This window comes from Temnothorax longispinosus, unplaced genomic scaffold, assembly GCF_030848805.1.
Source record: "Temnothorax longispinosus isolate EJ_2023e unplaced genomic scaffold, Tlon_JGU_v1 HiC_scaffold_20, whole genome shotgun sequence".
Taxonomy (NCBI): domain Eukaryota; kingdom Metazoa; phylum Arthropoda; class Insecta; order Hymenoptera; family Formicidae; genus Temnothorax; species Temnothorax longispinosus.
The window spans coordinates 254,005-272,866 of NW_027270014.1; the positions used below are offsets into that span (position 1 = coordinate 254,005).

Sequence of the window (18,862 nt, forward strand, 5' to 3'; positions counted from 1 at the left end):
ATCCTACTACAGCTGGAGAAACAACTAATGTCACAAACGGTCTACAAAATAAAGCCCTAGTGGGGCTGATGGGGGATTGATGCTGAGGTTGTTAAGTCGAGATTGTATGCGAAATTGCAGATCCACTGAAGTATGTTTTAAATGTATGTATGTATGAAAAATGGTGAATGGCCGAATAAGTTAAAGTACGGCCCGTTGTTGTAACCTATTTGCAAAGCTGGGGAAAGGTGCAATGTGACTAATTACCGACCGATCTCACTATCTAACTTTGCAAAAATTGTCGAGAAAATACTCCGTAAAATAATGCACAAGTTTTTCACTGACTCAAATATTCTGTCTGAGAAACAATTTGGGTTTACGAAAGGTAAAAGTACTGAGGATGCTCTCGCACTAATCTCAAATTATATGTACAAAAAATTGAACGATGGTACATGCGCGATAGCAACTTTCCTTGACTTGGCAAAAGGCTTTTGATACCGTGAATTACCAAATACCGCTGGACAAACTGTACGACTACGGAATAAGGGGAAATCGTTACTCATTGTTGAAAAATTATTTAAATAATAAAAAACAAGCTCTCATTATGATTGTACATCATTCTCGATGCTAAAAAGAATGATTCTCGATAAATGAAACAATTGTATTCATGATTGACAAATAAAAATTATTTTTTACTAACTTGTTGCTCGGTACAAAATATAATGCGCGTGTAATCGTCTGTTTTATTTCAGACTGCGATAGTAAACAACATCCGTCCACCGTCAGGAAGCCTTTCGTTGGAAAAACGTACGCGTTCTTCGTCGTACCATTTCACATTGTACCCTGCAACCGTGGAATAAAAGCTCTCGCATAGATATAGCAAATGTCATTGGCGCACTTTTCTTTCCCTTTCTTCCTTAGCGCTTGATCCATATTCCCCCGAGGCGTAAATCTGAAAAACAGTAGAGTTTGTTGCATTAATCGTTAACCTCACAATTCTTATAATATAACAGATAAAGTACTTTGTTAACAGTTGCGGCGGTCGACAGACCGCGCACGCAAAAAACCGCGCCTGCGCAGCTGCGGAACGGCAACCAATATTACGCGTACCAAGCCGACGGAGCCGGCAGAACGGCAACCCGCCGACGCGCGTACGATAATATACTACAGTAATATATTATTAATTACGAGAAAGTGGTCTCTAATCGGCCACCTATTCCAAATCGGTCCACCCTCCCCCCACTTCATAAAAACCACAATACTCGTCATTATGCCGATAGTAAAGTTAGGGACACTATTGACAGCTAATCATAATAACAATGTTGGCACGATGACGAGTGTCGTGGTTTTTATGAAATGGAGCGAGTGACCGATTCAGACCAGGTGACCGATTGGAGACCACTTTCTCCTATATATAATTATTAGTTATTTTCATTAACCAGTTATTTTTATTCGTTCAGTCATTTATTAGTTATTTTTAAAAACAATGTAATAGAATATATATTAATAATTGAAATATCATTAAAAAATGACATGGTACTTAATCTGTTACTGAAAACTATTACAACCATTGTAAGTGTACGATGATGAAAAAGTAAAAATTTGTTTCAAAAAAAGTTAGTAATTGTACGTTTGTTTTTTGTATTTTTTTTTTAATATTACTCAATTACAAATTAATAGTTGCTTTCCATTTACATGGAAAATCAGATAATTCTCACTTGTGACGTCGTAACTCAGTTAAAAGCACGTTCTTTTTGCATGCTGGCAAGAAGAGATTCGACTCAGTTTTTATCCACCGATCGAGACCGTGTGCTTCAACGAATCTAATAAACTAACATTAAAAGTGAGTACGTGGACCTGTATCGTTATGCGATAGCTTTGTCACCGAAATAAGCAGGTAAATACAAAACGACATATCCTACCCGAGTATGAAATACTCAGAAAACTGAGTGACATTGATCACTTGAGTGTAAATGGAAAACAACTAATGTTATTTAGTTTACGTTAACTATGAAAATTAATGTTATTCGTACACATTTCGAACCATTTAGTTTTCAAGTCTTCCGAAACAAAACTTACAAGATTTTATGTCACGAGATGAAATGAAAATAGAGATATTGAGATTGTTTTTGGATAAATCTTGTTCAGACACTGGCACTGTGCAACGTTAACGAAGTTGACAGTTACCGCTAAATGGATCGAATGAAAAGATATAGATTCTTCCTGGAGACCTTTGCTGATAAAGAATGGAGCACGCGGTAACGATTGCTTTGTTATTTAGATATGAAGGATCTCTTATTGATTATGCAATGAGAAAGGAAAGACTTTTGCTAGATATGAATAAAAATATGGATACAAAAACATTTAACGACTTTTATAGCAGTGGGACTGCCAGACTTCATTATGAATAAAATAGATAGAGAAGAACGTGAAGATTCAACAAAACTGTTTAATGAAATAAGGAAAAATGAGAGTTTAATAAATAAAAAAAAGTTTTCCAAAGAAGAAGAGAAAATAAAAAAAAGACTGAAGAAAAAAGGCCATGCAAGAACTGTGAAAGTTTAAGCAAAGGCATATCCGGATATCATCCGGAGGAGTCGTGCTGGAGTTTAAGAAGAAAGAAAATAATAAACCTAGTGTCGTAGGAAACAACTTAGTAATAGAGGTAGAATTGAACACAGAGGAAAAAATTAACTAGATATAACACCATTAGTCAAAATCAAAGTAATACTAGAAGATAAATTGGAGATAAAAGAGATCTGTGACTCAGAGTCTCAGATCTCACTGATAAATTGAAAATTAGTTAGTCGTAGAAGATAAAGATATGAATAAAATACATTTAAAAACGGCTAATGGTGTGAAAAGAACAAATGGTGTAATAACTATTAAGGTAAAAATCTGTAATATTGCAAAAAATGACAGATGTACATATTGTTGAAAGAGATGATTTTGAAGATTTTATTATAGGACTAGAGACACCTCATTGAAGAATATCATACAGTCCATTTGCAGCATCAGTAACATTGGCATTTAAAAAAGAGGAAAACAGAAAATGTAGACTTTGCATTGACTTTAGAGACCTAAATTAAATAATAGTACCACAAGCTCAACCATTCCCGATGATGGACGATTCGATAATAAAAACGAGAAACTGCAGATATTTCACAACACTGGATATAAACTCAGCTTTCTGGTCTATTCCATTCCGAATTGAAGACAGAAGTAAAACAGGTTTCGTTACACAAGATGGACACTTGCAATGGACCTGCCTACCATTTGGCTTGAAAACATCACCGGCAATTTTTCAACGAATTCTAAGTAGCATCTTAAGAAAAGATCGATTAGCAGGATTTGCAGTGAACTACATCGATGATATCTTGATATACTCACCGTCGTTTGAGGAATACATTGAACATATAAAACAGGTATTACCGGCAATAACAAAAAAAAAGGTTTTAGATTGAAGTTTAAGAAATACACATTCGCCTCGGATTGAATAAAATATTTGGGCTATATAACGACAGTACAACTCGGTAAGACCAATTAAAGACAACTTAGCTTCAATTAGAGAATTCCCCACTCCAAAGACACAAAAGGATGCAAGATGGTTTTTGGGGTAAATAAATTTTTATCACGAGTACATAACAAGAAGCGCAATACTTTTAGATCCGCTACATAAGCTGTTAAGGAAAAATGATAAGTATGTATGGTCGGAAGAGTGTGAAAAATCATTTAAGAAAATAAAAAAACTCCTGTGCTCCCAACCAATATTAGAGATATTTGCTAAAGATCTGCCTATACACAGATATGCATTAGATAGAAGGTATTGGCGCAGTGCTGAAACAAGAGCAACCAGATAACAAAGAAAAGCCAGTTGCATATTTTTCGATAAAACTTAATGAAATGCAAAAAAGAAAAAAAGCTATATATCTAGAGTGTTTGGCAATAAAAGAAGCGGTAAAATACTGACAACAATGCGGCTTATAGGAAGATCCTTCGCGGTATACTCCAACCGTAAGCCTTTGTAAAATTTAAATATAAAAGCAAAAACATATGAAGACATGGGTGATCTAACCTATTATTTATCGCAATATGATTTCAAGATAACATATATTTACCAGGGAAAAAGAATTTGGAAGCAGACTGTCTGGAGCAGAAACCCAGTGTTGGAAGCAAAAGAGAACAAAGAGGAACTGTCGAGAATAATAAATTTAATAAAAATAGATGATATGAAAAGAGATAGAGAGAAAAATCGGGTAATAAAAAACTAGAGACCAGACGTAATATAAAAAGATGGAATATTCTATAAAAAAGTAAGAAAATAAGAAAAAATAGTTTTGTCAGAAGATTTCAGTAGGAAGATCATGAAAGAAGTCCACGAGGAACGGTGTCATATAGGCATTAGACAAATGCAGAAGAAAATTAGCCCGGTTTACACAGCGAAAAACTTGTATAAGAAATATAAAAGAATCATGCAAAAATTGTGAGGTATGTAAGACAAATAAATCGAGGTCAAGGAAAATACGGGTTAATGTCATACTTGGGACCAGCAACGAAACCATGTTTGAAATAATGAATTAATAAATGAAACAATTGTATTCATGATTGACAAATAAATGAAAATTATTTTGTACTAACTTGTTACTTGGTACAAAAAATATAGTGCGTAATCGTCTATTTTATTTCTGACTGCGGTAGTAAACACCATCCGTCCACCGTCAGGAAGCCTTTCGTTGGAAAAACGTACGCGTTCTTCGTCGTACTGTTGTATATTGCAACCAGAAACCTCTTTTTCTCCATTTTTTCCTTCACACTTGATCCATGGATTCCCCCGAGGCGTAAATCTGAAAACGGAGAAGTTTTATTACAATCGTGTGACGAAATCAATTCTTTCCTTGCCCATCGGCGTCGATCCGTCGTTGTCCGTCGTTGTTTTCAAGGTATGCGGTGACGCGAGGATCCGGGAAGTCGCAGCAGCAGCAGCAGCAGCAGCAGCGACGATCCATCCGAGGCAGGGACCTGAAACCGATAAAAAAGAATTACGAAACCGCACTTGCGATTTTTTTTATACTATAGGCACTAATCTAGCTGGAAAAATATACATTCATAATCGTCCCGACCTAAAAAAGATTCCGATAAATAACAAATCGATTTTTCTTGATCCTACTACAACTGGAGAAATAACTAATGTCACAAACGGTCTACAAAATAAAGCCCTGGTGGGGCTGATGGGGGATTGGTGCTGAGGTTGTTAAGTCGATTGCATGCGAAATTGCAGATCCACTGAAGTATGTTTTAAATGTATGTATGAAAAATGGTGAATGGCCGGATAACTTAAAGTATGCCCCGTTGTTGTAATCTATTTGCAAAGCTGGGGAAAGGTGCAATGTGACTAATTACCGACCGATCTCGCTATCTAACTTTGCAAAAATTATCGAGAAAATACTCCGTAAAATAATGCACAAGTTTGTCACTGACTCAAATATTCTGTCTCAGAAACAATTTGGGTTCACGAAAGGTAATAGTCCAGCAACCACCGCCTGTTTTTTTCAGTGATTAATAACAGGCTAAATCTTCGTCGAGTAGGTTCGGTTCGACAAGACGCCCAAGTTGTTCCCTGTGAAAATTCTCGATAAAGGTAGCTAATGAAGTGCACAGGTGTAATACATGTCAATTTGGTGGAGTGCAAAATTACCTGACTAACAGTAAGTTTGTCATTGAAATGTTAAGATAATTGGATAATAAACTGGGAAAAACAATTGTTGTACAAAATGCATGGTTCGACTGGAGCGTCCTCCGCTCCGAATATGTCCAAATAACGAGATCATAAAAATTATTAATAACCAGCTGATTTTTTGTATGCAGCTTAGTAAATATTTGTATAATGAAATGGCCACATAGTCCTACAAATTTGATGGTACGTTTTCCCAGTCCTACGCTTTCAAGTTATCGATTCCACGGTAACACTTTTTTCATTAATAACAATTGACAGGGAAGAACTTGGGCGTCTTGTCGAACCGAACCAACTAGACAAAGATTTAGCCTGTTATTAATCACTGAAAAAAACAGGCGGTGGCTGCTGGACCATAAAGGTAGTAAGGATGCTCTCGCACTAATCTCAAATTATATGTACAAAAAATTGAACGATGGTACATGCGCAATTGCAACTTTCCTTGACTTGGCAAAAGGCTTTTGATACCGTGAATCATCAAATACCGCTGGACAAACTGTACGACTACGGAATAAAGGTAAAATTGTTACTCATTGTTGAAAAATTATGTAAATAATAGAAGACAAGCTCTCATTATAATTGTACATCATTCTCGATGCCAAAAGGAATGATTATCGGTAAGTGAAACAATTGTAACCATGATTGACAAATAAATGAAAATTATTTTGTACTAACTTGTTACTTGGTACAAAATATATAGTGCGTAATCGTCTATTTTATTTCTGACTGCGGTAGTAAACACCATCCGTCCACCGTCAGGAAGCCTTTCGTTGGAAAAACGTACGCGTTCTTCGTCGTACTGTCGTATATTGCAACCCGAAACCTCTCTTTCTCCATTTTTTCCTTCACACTTGATCCATGGATTCCCCCGAGGCGTAAATCTGAAAACGGAGAAGTTTTATTACAATCGTGTGACGAAATCAATTCTTTCCTTGCCCATCGGCGTCGATCCGTCGTTGTCCGTCGTTGTTTTCAAGGTATGCGGTGACGCGAGGATCCGGGAAGTCGGCAGCAGCAGCAGCAGCAGCGACGATCCATCCGAGACAGGGACCTAAAACCGATAAAGAAAAATTACGAAACAGCACTTGTGGCGAAAGTGCTTGTGAAGATGGTGATTGAATTTGATGTTAACAAAGAGGACGATGACGATGCGGTGAAGGTAGAATAAATGCTGGGAAAGAAGTTTGTCCAACACTCGTCGTCTTTTTCATATTCTTGTAATTACTGGCAGTTCCGAACCGTCAAAATGTTTTACGTACTATTATACATGTCAATGTCATAAAAGCAAGCTAATTTCATTTGCGAACGAAGAACATATTTGCGAGGCATAATACTGTCCGTCAAGAATAAAGATATTGACAGTAAAGAGACCATTGCCTGGCCTGGCGTACAGGGGTGCACATGTACCGTCTCTTGTTCAGATTTACCCTTTTTGAGCTACACTACGACCTGCTCAGGTCTTTCTCTACCAAATCGCTGGCGAATTAATGTAGCACATTTCGGCGGAATCTTTGCCTGATGGTAATCAAATCAGGCGATGAGATTATGTCACTCGTGTTTCGATTTGATTTCTGGATATTGATCGCGTATCTTTTTTGTTGGTGTAAATTGTTAAAAAATAAAGTTTTATTAAGAAATATTGAATTCGACGGTAAAACTTTTCACTTTTTACGAGTTTATGCTACAGGGAAACATACGTGTGATTGATATCCAGAAATGACACGAAATTATAAATGACATAACCTAACCTCATCGTCACACGCGACACGCAAAGTAATTTATATATGCAACTCACCTGACATTTTATTCGACAAGCTACCACATTTGATGCTCCTCCGAGTCGTCTTTGCAAAAATTTTTGCCAGTATATTCCTTCCACTTTTTCGCGCGTACATGTAGTTTGGATTAGCTTTGACAAAAGCGATCGATTCTTCCTTTATCCAAGCGTCGCGCGTTCGCCATCCTCTTCGTCATTTACGTCGACGAACATTTCTTCGTCGGACGTGCTATTTTTTAATATTTTATTCGATTAAAGAAGAAAATTTATCTAAATAATAAAACTGACACCCGGGTTGCGTTTGAAAATTCATCGACTCACTCCAGCTCGATCACAGATTAATCTGTGGCTCGATACTGATTGGGCGCGTTCAGACGAAGCATCTGAATAGCAGTCGAACGTGATTGGCTGTTACTTTTATTAGAACCAATCGACGCATTGTCTGCTGAACGCGGCTATTGGCTCGCGATACCTGCCGTAAACCGTAGGTAGTATGCGGTACGAAATGGAAATATTTTCTACGACTACTGCTACGACCTACGACTCTCCATTGTAGATGGCCCTTCGAGTAATAATCTTAAGCGACAGGTCAACGCACTCGTCAGGTACCGCACGGCGTTTACCCGCGCGTGTTTGATCGCTCGCTGTGTCTCATTGTGTCACGCTGTGACCTCATCGGCGAAAAGTGAATCAACTTGCGAAATATACAGGTAACTTTTCAACGGTTTATCCAAACCCCATATCGTGTCGCATATCGTTTTACTCGTCTTGACGAGCCCTACGAGCGAATCCACGGTCGTTTGTTGCGTCCAACTTGTTTTTTCTAACAATGTATTTCTTACGTTACAGTGCGAATCCACGGAGCCTCTGTGATCGTCTGAACCTGCCTCGGCAAAAGGTAGGTATTCGATAGTTGTTATATTTTCTTGTTACACGGTAAACTTTAACGAACAAATTTTATTGTTTATTGTTTTTCGTACAGATGGACAGCGACAGCGGCAGCGACGGCAGCCCGATTGACGAGCCACGCGGTATGTGATACCTATATAGCGTTTTTCTTTGGCAAAACTGGTGCGCGCTCAGTGCACATTAAAGCCGTTGTACACAAATCAACGTAATGTGTATGTTTAATATATATATACGGGTTAAGTCATATTAAGGCGAAAGCCTTAATATTCTTTATTGTACTGTTTGGTAAAATATGTATTGACTATTTTATCAATTGAAATATTTGCATTATACTTTAAATATTAAATATTAAATCAGTGTACAACGGCTTTAATGTGCACTAAGTGCGCACTAGTTCTGCCAATGAAAAACGCTATAAATTTTTCTTACACATTTAACGGTGACAAATTACTTAATCTTTTTTACATAATTCTTACAGATATAGAAGAGATACTTTGAAGAATTGAGTATCAAAGGAATCAATATTGGGAGACGGAGAGACGCCGATCTACAAAAATTAATCGTCCGGGCGGGTGGCGGAGCGGCGGCGTCGGTAGCAGCGAAAAAATTTATGATGTACTGGAAGAAGGGAGACATCATGCCTTCCAATTGGCGAGAAATAATCGAGTCGTACCGGCCAGGAGATTTCAACACACATCTCAACGTAACCAGCTGGCAACCGAAGCCGTACGACGTATATTTCAATGACTGGCGTTACATGCCAGAATTCGTCGCCAACGTAACACCAAGGCAGGCAGCGAAAAAGAGGGCTAGCGAAAGGAAAATGTAGCTGGCTGCCGAAGAAGAACTGGAACGCCGACGCCGAAGACTGCCGAAGGCGAAAACAAGGTGTGCGTGTGTTTATGTGAGCGCGTGCGTGCACGAGTGCGTGTTAATAATTTTATTTTGTTTCAGCGCCACACACGAACCATCACCGTCGACCTCGTCCGAGGAATCGGAAGACCCCGACGACCCACGCCCGGGGCTGAACAGTGGAAAGCGTCGTCGGTAAAATACCTAAAACCTAACACTACCTTCTCTATTTCGTTTGAAAGTTTATTTCGTTCAAAGCGTGCGTGTACGTGCGTCTGTATGAGCGCGTGCGTGCGCGAGTGCGTGCGTGCGTGTTAATAATTATATTTCTTTTCAGCACCACACGCGAACCATCACCGTCGACCTCGTCCGAGGAATCGGAAGACCCCGCCAATCCACGCCCGGGGCCGAGCAGTGAAAAGCGTCGTCGGTAAAATAAAACCTATAAGATTTACATTCTCTATTCTGTTTTAAAGTTTATTTCGTTCAGCGCGTACTTAATCGTCTTGTATTTTATTTCAGACTGCGGTAATACACCACCCACCCACCGACAAAGCCTTAAAAAAATATACACGTTTGTTACGTTGTATTTTTTTATGTTTCACTGTATTTTCTACTTAATTTCCTAAATTACCTCCAGCGTAGATATCATAAATGTCATTGGCCCTTCTTTCCTCCCTTATTTCCATCAACTTTATCCATATTTCCTTTCCTACCCATTCACCTTTCTACCACCCCTCCACCCCCCGTCGATGTGGCCGCTACCTTGACGCGGTGACGGGGCTTGAACGTGCGCGTTCCCTCCTCCTTGGGGAGGACGCACCGACCAAGAGCCGCCACGATTAAACGACAGGAGAACCATCTTAAATAAATGAATAGTTACGTGTGAAACAAAATGTCAAGATTAATCATCGTTGTCCATCGTTGTTTTGCAGTATGCGACGATGCGAGGATCCGGGAAGTCACCAGCAGCAGCAGCAGCAGCAGCAGCAACGGCGATGATCCATCCGAGGCAGGGACCCGTAACGGAAAAGAACACTTGCGAGTATCGAAAATAATCGGGACGAAATTTCAGCATACTTTCTCCTAAACTTAGAAAACGTATGTAACAAACGTGTGTAATATCTTGCAAATGTTTTTTAAACAAGCTTTGAACAGCGAGGGGGGGCGAAGAGACTTAATGGAAACTTGTAATGATTTTAAAAAGTGTTGAAAAAAGACTTGAAACAATTTTTACAAATGTTTGGCAGTAGAAATGTTAAAGAGAATAATTTTTCAAATATTTAAGGACGGTAAAAATTATTGAGACGGAATAATTTGTACAAATGTTCAACAACGATGGACATTGTAAAAGCAGATGTAGAAATAAAAAAAGTTTAAAATCGGTTAAAATAGTAATAAGAAATTCTTAGAGATTTGATCCTTTTAACAATACTTGATATAATTTTTCTTGTTAATAATACTTGGAATGCTTTCTAAGAAGAAATTAGCGAAGGAAGAAATTGACGCGAACACAGAGTGCTTGCTTCGTATCGATTTTTTTCTATTCTATTGCGGTTCACATCCCAACGTTCTTATTTTTTATAACTGTTCAATAATCTGAGCCACCCGGTACGACTTGCGATCAATACAAGTATTTCCAAGTCAACCGTGACTCGATAATTGTTGTTATCAATACTTGGAATGCTTTTTAAAAAAAGGAACTAATGAAGAAACAGAATGACGCGTGAACGTAGAGTGCTCGCTTCATGTCGATCTGTTTTGTTTCTCGCGGTTGAATACCAAACGTTTTCTTTGGTTCGATAATTGTAAAACAACGTACGAGCCACAAAAAGTGCAAATTATAATTGACTGCAATATTTCTAATCCAGTTACTGTCAATTACAAATATTTAACAGCCAATCGCCTGACTCGATACTTTGTTTTAACACTTGTGCTTTTTAACAATCGAGTACTAAGCGATAGTGCTGGTCAGAAACTGGTATAAAATGATAGCACTCCTGACCAGCGCTGTAACTTGGCACAGTTGAGATTCCACACAACGCTTTTGTTTGTTTGACAATCCAAAGAATGGATAACAACGAATAATAATTTAAATGAATGAAGAAATAGTTGAAAAAGGGTAAAAATTAAAAAAAAATTATATATATTTACAACGATAAAAATTACAATTAAATATATTTATATATGCTCGGGGGGGTGTCAATCGCCCCGGATTTGCGATCGGTCAATGAGGCCTCGTGGTTCGAAGGACCAGAGGGGCAATCTCCTCACGATTTTAATTAGGCGAATAAAGCGAAATAGCAAGCGAAAAAGCGACTCACTGTATCGTTGCCCGATGTTCTCGTGGTGGCCTCGTGGCGTCCGGTCCTCCCTGTGGTGATGGAGAGCGGAAGGCGTGCAGCAGGCTAGGATGTGCAGGCACTCACGTGCCGCAGCAGACAGGCAGGCAAAACGTGCAATACGGGCAAGCAGGCGATATAGCAGGCACATGTGCAAGAGGCAAGCACTCAAGGCCCGCAATCAAATTACTGAGGCGACTTGTCGAGCTCCGAAAGTGCGAGTCCACTCGATCAACTCCGAACCGTGCGAGAGCAAAAACGGATGTGTTCTCGAGTCCACGTTTGAACAGTATCCTCCCACGGTACTCCTCGGCTCACGCACCTGCGAATTGCGGCCGGAGCGAGTACTCATGGTTCCAAATAATTGCGGGCCACCCGTGGGCGGGCAGCACGAGTCGGGTGAGTCGCGCGAGTGTTGCTATCTGTCGCGATCCGCCAACGTCTCGCGCGAGTCACGAAATACGATTTTGTACGTTAATTGTACGCGCAACTTATCAACTAATATGTACAACAATTACTAATAACACGGACATCTAATATATACAGGCGAGCGCCGAACATGCCGCCCACCAAAATACAATGTTTTGTATTTTTTTTGTTTTACTCGGAATCCGCGGCTCGTGGTGTGCCCGTCGGCAAGGGGCATAGCTTCACCAGGGGACGCAAGATCGAGCCGTCCGCCACCTGAACCGTGGCGACACGCGGGACGCCATCGCTACCGAGATGTAGCGTTTCTACGCGGCCGCGTTTCCAGCGCAACGGGGACGCGTTATCGTCCTTAATAAGTACCAACGAGCCCACGGTGAGCGGGTTGGCGGAGATCCACCATTTGGGACGCTGCTGTAAAGTATGGAGATACTCCTTGTGCCAGCGCTTCCAGAAATCCTGGTGCATCCGCTGTACCAGCTGCCACCGGCCTAAGCGACTCGTTGCCAGCGGAGTCAGGTCGGGCGAAGGGACGGCCACGAGAGGCTCCATAGTCAAGAAATGTCCGGGAGACAGGACTTCCAAATCCAAGGGATCGGTGCTCAGCGGACAGAGGGGTCGAGAGTTCAGGACGGACTCTATCTGGGTGAGGACCGTCGTGAACTCCTCCAACGAAAGGGTTTGATCCCCTACCACCCGTCGAAGGTGGGTTTTAAACGATTTAACATTCGACTCCCAGAGTCCCCCGAAATAAGGCGCAGAGGGAGGATTGAAGGACCATTGGATCCTTTCTCGCTCCGCCGCGTGGCACATGTGTTGCTCGAGTTCTCGCGCTGCTCCCACAAAATTCGTTCCGCAATCACTGTACAAGAGTGAGCAGCGTCCGCGACGGGATACGAAGCGTCGCAGCGCAGCGAGAAAGGAGTCTGTAGATAACGAAAGAGCGACTTCTAAATGGGTCGCCTTAATTGTGAAGCAAACGAACAGGCATACATAAGCCTTGAAGGAGGAGACTCCCCGAGCTCGGCGGGGTACGATCGAGAACGGCCCCGCGAAGTCTACACCGCTGATTGAAAACGCTTTGACTGCATTAACGGTCGGCCGGGAGATCGGCCATAGGAGGCTGGAGAGCGCGAGGATTCGCTCGGAAGCACATATAGCAATCGGCTAAGACGCGGCGGATTGCGCGATGAACCCCGATTATCCAGAATTGCTGGGCGAGCAAATACTGAAGCGTGCGTCTTTCCGGGTGCAGATGCGTACGGTGTGTCTGCTCGATGACGAGCTCGGTAAGTCGGTGTTTGCTGGGGAGGAGCACAGGATGCTTGACCTCAAGCGTCAGCCCCGAGTGGATGAGCCTGCCGCCCACCCTGAGAACACCCGTTGGGTCAAGAAAGGGGGCGAGTCTAATAAACGGCTTGGGCAGCCTCCTCCCGTTTCGAAGTTGATCGATTTCATCACTGAAGGAAATCGATTGGACGAGTTTAACTACAACTAGTAGCGCCGACTGCGCTTCGAGTTGATCCACGGCCAAGGTCGCGGGCACCGACTTGGCCCCGGATCGACGGGCGAATCTTAGAAGATACGCGATAATCCTACAAATCTTATCCAATGACGAAAACTTATCTAATAGCGAAAGTATAGAATGAGGGGGATCGCAGGCGACAAGGGCTGTGATCCGCTCTTCCTCGCATGGGAGAGTTTCCTCGGAGAGTGTCGGCTCGGTGCGAGATTCGAAGTCTATGAGCCACTCAGGGCCTCTCCACCACAGTGAATTGGCCACGAGTTCGCGAGGGAAAAGCCCACGGGAGCAGTGATCGGCTGGGTTGAGCTCGGTGGCCACATGACCCCACGCCGAGATCGGGATCTTGTCTTGTATCCGAGCAACGCGGTTGCGAACGAAGGTCTTCCATCGATGCGGGGAAGAGCGGATCCAACACAGGGCCACCCTGGCATCGGACCAGGCGTACTCGGCGTCGATCTCTATGTGTCCCTGCAGGACTTGGCGGACGTACGCGAGCAGATTCGCGAGAAGTAACGCGGCGTAGAGCTCTAAACGGGGAAGGGAAATAGCGCGCAATGGAGCTACCTTAGATTTCGCACAAAGTATCGCGACCCCGGTCTCCGCCGGAGCGACCGTACGCAAGTACACGACAGCCCCATATCCCTGCTCGCTCGCATCGCAAAAGCCATGCAATTCGTGCCAAAAGTTCGCGCCCGAGGGAAAGGTACGGGGTATTCGCAGGGGAGCCAACGCGGCAAACTCTGATTTATATCGTTCCCATTGACGGCGAACATCTGATGGGGGTTCGTCGTCCCACCTCGAGCTTCAAGGTCCACAACCGTTGGATCAATCGTTTGGCGGTAAAAGTCAACGGCGCCAAGAATCCTAATGGATCAAATATGCTTGCTACCTCCGACAGTATCGTTCGCTTAGTGCATCCTCGCGTCAGAGGGTTTAGCTGAAACCCGAAACTGTCTGACTGCGAGTGCCAACGAAGACCCAGAACCTTAAGCGCTTGATCGTCGGCCGACTCGAAGGAAAGCGTCCTCTGACTACAGATTTCCGGATCGAGGCCACCAACGCGGCGGGGTGGCTACTCGCCTACTTCCGCAACTCAAATCCAGCACTCCGAAAGAGCTCGAGCAATTGATCGCGGAGCGCAACAGCTCTCTCGACGGTGCGGACACTGACGACGACGTCGTCCACGTAGAGAGACTCGATCAGCGCCGCGTACACCAACGGGTACTTACTCCGATTGTCGTGAGCCAATTTGAGCAAGCAATAAATCGCCAGAAACGGAGAGGCCGTGGTGAGTACCGAATGTGACCGTCCTGAGTACGTAATCGAGGATCGGTTCCGATTCCGAAAAGCGCCAGACGATGCGCTGATAATTGCGATGCTCCGGGTGGATCCAGATCTGCCGGAACATTTGCTTTACGTCCGCGGTAATGGCCACGGGCTCCGCGCGAAAGAGAAGTAGAACCGCGACTATGTCGGGCTGCAATTTCGGGCCACTGAGCAAGGTATCGTTTAAGGATAGCCCGTTCGGGCATTTCGACGAAGCATCGAAAACTACGCGAAGTTTGGTGGTCGCGCTGTCCAGCTTGTAAACCCCGTGATGGGGCAAATAGTACACGCGACCGTCCGCGGGAAAAGGATCGCTCGCCAGTTCCATGTGGCCGCTATCTAAATAGTCCTGCATAAACGCGTTATAGCCCTCTCGAAACTCCCCATTAGACTTGAAACGACGCTTGAGTGCACGCAGTCGATTGACGGCTACCGGTCGCGAATCTACGAACGTAGGGGGGTCCGAGATGAAAGGATATGAGACAACGAAGCGACCCGAATGGTCGCGATAGGTGGTTTGGTCGAATATCTCCCTGCAACGCCGATCCTGTTCGGAGCAAGGGATGGATTTGGGAACCTCCTCCAATTTCCAGAACTGCCCTACCGCGGCGTCAATCGACTCGATAGTGGTGGCGAAGGAGTGCACGGATTGCACGTGAAGTGAAGGAGAGACCGTGCCCATCAAGACCCAGCCGAATGCTGTGTTAAAGGCGTCCGGTTCCCCGATTTTACCGGTACGCCGACCGTCGCGTAACACGGACACAAAGGATTCCGCCCCCAGCAGAATATCGATGGAGCCGGGCAGATAAAATTCCGGATCTGCGAGGGGCAGCCCTCGCAGGTGATCCCACGGTTTGGCATCGACACGGCTACCGGGCAACAGCGAGGTGATGCGAGGAAGCACGGTGGCTTCCACCGGAAATCGAATGTCGGTCTCATTTCGCACCCGGATTACGAATGAGGTGAGGCCCCTCGTAGTGGCGGCCCTCGTTTCGCCAACGCCCATCACTGTCGCACGATGCCTCGCCCGAGCGAAGCCGCCCCGTTGAAGGCAACTTTCCGTGACAAAATTCGCCTGACTCGCGCTATCGAGCAATATACGAACCGGGAAGGCGCTGCCGTGAGCGTCGAGCGCCTCCGCACGAACCGTCGAGAGCAGGACTACGCGATTCGAAATGCTCGCCATGGAGACGATCGGTTTATCGCCCGTATCCGCCGGAGCCGCGGGGCTGTCCACGACTGGAGTGACCGCCGCGGCGGCCTCGAGCGATGGGACGCCGGCCTGCCCGAAGTGCAGGAACGAGTGATGCTTCGCCTGACAATGCCGGCAGGTAAACGGGCTAGAGCAATTCCTCAAGTTATGTCCCGCGCGGAGGCAGTTTAGACAGAGTCCCGATTCGCGAGCGAAATTGTGCCGCTCCCGGACCGAGAGCTGCAGGAAAACGGGGCACTTAGCCAGCAAATGCTGCTCCGTACATTTAGGGCACGCGGCGTTTTGGACGACGAGCGAAGTGGTCGACGCGGCCTTCTTTTTACTCGGCAGTGCCGAAGAGCCCGACGCCGACGCGAGAACCGTGCAGTATCCCGCTAGAAATCTCGTTAACTGATCATACCGCGGCGATTCCACGGTCATGTGGGCCGCTTCGAACTTCTCCCGGAGCGTGGGAGTGAGCTTTTCGAGTAAATAATTAAATAGCATAAAGTCCCAGGCGTCGACCGGATAATCCAGCATACTCAGGGCGCGCGTGTTCTCGGTGAACACGTCCAGTAACGCGCGGAGGGATTCGGCGAAATCCGCAACCAACGGTTTGGCGTGTACGAACGAACGCCAGTACTGCGTCGCTAATTTGCGCCTATTCTGGTAGCGCTCCCGAAGCGCATCATACGCGATCTCGTAATTTTCCGCGGTCAATGGCAGGTTTCTCACCACGCCGAGAGCCTCCCCCGATAGCGAGGCCAACAAGTATTGATATTTTTCGATCGCGGACACTGCGATTTTCGTGGATCGCCTGGTTATACAGCGCGATAAACGACGGCCATTTGTCAAGATCACCGTTGAATTAAGGAAGGGCGATCTTCGGTAATTTAATCGCGGAGTGATGCGCCGGCGGCGCGCCCTGCGCGGGTTCGTCGGTCTCCCGCGCGGGAACGAAGCTTTCGTAACGCCCTATTACCGCGAACCGCATTGTGTCAAAGTCATTACGTATCACGTCTTCTTGGGCGAATTCTTCATCCGTAGCGTCTTGGATTATTTGGAGGTGGGCCTCCTCAAAATCCTGAACTAATTGCGCTACCGCCGGATACCGAACAAGGAAGGTTGGCCTCATGGCCATGTTGTCTACCGCGAGCATCGAATATTGATGCACTTCCTGCATGCGCCGAATGCACAGCTCGCGGCGGCGCGCGCTGCTGCCTTGAGTCATCTTGAAATCGAAGTACAAGATGTACTTGTCTCAAATTGAGGGCCGTTCGTGAACGCGCGACGCAATCCGTGTTATGCTCGTCAGCCGGTAGCGAAAATATGTACACAACGATACACAACGCACGAACGAAGCAACGAGTTCGAAAGTCGAGAGAATTCAGGGGGTGGCAACCAGCACAACAAACGCAAGAAGTATGTCTCGCTCCGGAATGCGGAGACCAAACAAGCAATACAATGAGCGAAAGCCGCGCCGCTCGCCAAGGTCGAGGGGGGGCGGACGACTCGAGCTCGAAAACAAAGATTGCTGGCGATGAAAGATTCACGAATAGTCGATCGCCTTTCGCAATTAATTTTTCAAATGCAAAATCCGCAACGATTATGCTGCGATTAGCTCGAGAGATCGGAGTAATGGCGTGCGCGCGAAATGAAACAACGAATACGCGGATATATTCGCCGCGACGTGCCGATGCGACGCGCGGACAAGATATACCATGCGAAAGGCACACACCGATTATCCGATTTCAATGTCCCGATGGACTGCGAGATCAATGTTCGATTAATGAACCAAACGAGATGTTCGAGTGATAGCACGCGCGCAAGCAATTACCTTTACGCGGATATCTTCGTCGCAACGTGCCGAGTGCGACGAAGGACGAGAGATATCACGCAGGGCAAGGGGGCACGCGCTGATCACACGATGCAAGAAAGTTCGAATAATGGCCCGCACGCAAGCGAGACCACAATAACGCACGCCGATTAGTCGAATGCAATGACGAATGCTTATGCGGAGTTCCGAATGAATCGCGCGAAAGGTCGGCGGAAGCTTCTAGACGCGAGAAAGAAAGATCCGGCTCGAAGGACCAATGCTCGGGGGGGTGTCAATCGCCCCGGATTTGCGATCGGTCAATGAGGCCTCGTGGTTCGAAGGACCAGAGGGGCAATCCCCTCACGATTTTAATTAGGCGAATAAAGCGAAATAACAAGCGAAAAAGCGACTCACCGTATCGTTGCCCGATGTTCTCGTGGTGGCCTCGTGGCGTCCGGTCCTCCCTGTGGTGATAGAGAGCGGAAGGCGTGCAGCAGGCTAGGATGTGCAGGCACTCACGTGCCGCAGCAGACAGACAGGCAAAACGTGCAATACGGGCAAGCAGGCGATATAGCAGGCACATGTGCAAGAGGCAAGCACTCAAGGCCCGAGATTGCTGCTGAGGCGACTTGTCGAGCTCCGAAAGTGCGAGTCCACTCGATCAACTCCGAACCGTGCGAGAGCAAAAACGGATGTGTTCTCGAGTCCACGTTTGAACAGCGAATCCTCCCACGGTACTCCTCGGCTCACGCACTTGCGAATTGCGGCCGGAGCGAGTACTCATGGTTCCAAATAATTGCGGGCCACCCGTGGGCGGGCAGCACGAGTCGGGTGAGTCGCGCGAGTGTTGCTATCTGTCGCGATCCGCCAACGTCTCGCGCGAATCACGAAATACGATTTTGTACGTTAATTGTACGCGCAACTTATCAACTAATATGTACAACAATTACTAATGATACGGACATCTAATATATACAGGCAAGCGCC

The 18,862-nt window shown here is 45.0% G+C and overlaps 2 long non-coding RNA genes across 3 annotated transcripts in view; one reads left to right on the top strand and one right to left on the bottom strand.

The window, feature by feature from the left end:
• The window catches only part of LOC139823859 (uncharacterized), a 315,960-nt gene that overhangs the window by 237,470 nt on the left and 59,628 nt on the right, over nt 1-18,862 (top strand). The window lies entirely within an intron of this gene.
• Nucleotides 152-7,838, bottom strand: LOC139823871 (uncharacterized). 2 transcript variants are annotated; one of them, XR_011734923.1, is made up of 5 exons: nt 7,506-7,838; nt 6,386-6,761; nt 4,618-4,998; nt 680-931; nt 152-606 (listed from the first exon to the last, which is right to left on the bottom strand). It is a non-coding gene; the product is annotated as an uncharacterized lncRNA (long non-coding RNA). The 2 variants fall into 2 exon arrangements; XR_011734922.1 differs by having other exon boundaries at nt 152-931; nt 7,506-7,837.